The 950-nt window shown below is 52.9% G+C and overlaps 1 protein-coding gene across 1 annotated transcript in view; it reads left to right on the forward strand.

Annotated features, from left to right (window-relative positions):
- The window catches only part of LOC109479558 (nuclear receptor coactivator 2-like), a 68,311-nt gene that overhangs the window by 40,757 nt on the left and 26,604 nt on the right, over positions 1-950 (forward strand). The window lies entirely within an intron of this gene.

Genomic DNA, 950 nt, shown 5'->3' on the forward strand with positions numbered 1-950 from the left:
GGTTAACTTTAAATAGCAATATCTCGGCAACGAGAAAGAATATCGACATTTGGTTTGCAGTTTTGAACTTCTGACCGGAAGGGCTTTCCAATGGTACCATGGTTTCCCTGTTTTCAGGAGGTGTTAGGGTTAGGGTTTTGAGGGGGGTTAGGGTTAGGGTTGTACAAAGGGAGGCCATTCAGAAGTTTGGCCCGCACACAGCAAATTACCTTTACCCCTCATATACGGACTGCACAAGTCCTGAAAAAGGACTGTGCATGTCCCGAAAGAGGGGGTTTCCCTTTAGGGACCGAATAGAGGGGGTTCCCTTTAGGGTGTGTGTGGCTCCACTAACAAAGGGAGGCCATGAAGATGGCCCGCACACATAAAATTACCTTTACCTCCCCAGTGGGACTGAGGACCGGTGGACCCTATCCCCACCAATGGCCCTCAGTTTGTCCCGCTGGGAGGGTTTCCCTGACCATGGGTGTGTGCGTGGGCAGTGGACAGTCTAGCGCTGTACGAGGTAAGGACGACCTCGCCCTCCACGAGTCCTGCGACTCCACTGGTGCCAGCTGTATCGGCTTTGCCTTTCCGCTGGGCCACCCCGGTGGGGTGGAGAGGGGGGGCTTGCTGCGTGGGAAACAGCCTGTCCCCCAGATATCTCTCTCCTGTTCCCAGGCTAGAAACTTCCCTCTACGTCCCTGTACTTATTACTCCGTGAAGGAGGTCAGGACCTCCGGACGGAGTGTTGTAATCGGCTGATTTTTCATGTTCGCAGTCAAAACACTGGGTTCTCTTCGTGTAATCGGCACGCAATTTTATACGCCGTCTGCGGGCATGCCCGTGTTGATGCACGAATGTGTATTTTTGCCGTTGCTGCTTTCGCGGTCAATGTAATATCGCAGACGCACCCCTACAATTACGAGGCGAATTGGAACGGTCCAGAAAAACGCGTTGTTTGGAATAGC

The sequence above is a fragment of the Branchiostoma belcheri genome, unplaced genomic scaffold, assembly GCF_001625305.1.
Source record: "Branchiostoma belcheri isolate BF01 breed outbred unplaced genomic scaffold, Haploidv18h27 scaffold49, whole genome shotgun sequence".
NCBI lineage: Eukaryota > Metazoa > Chordata > Leptocardii > Amphioxiformes > Branchiostomatidae > Branchiostoma > Branchiostoma belcheri.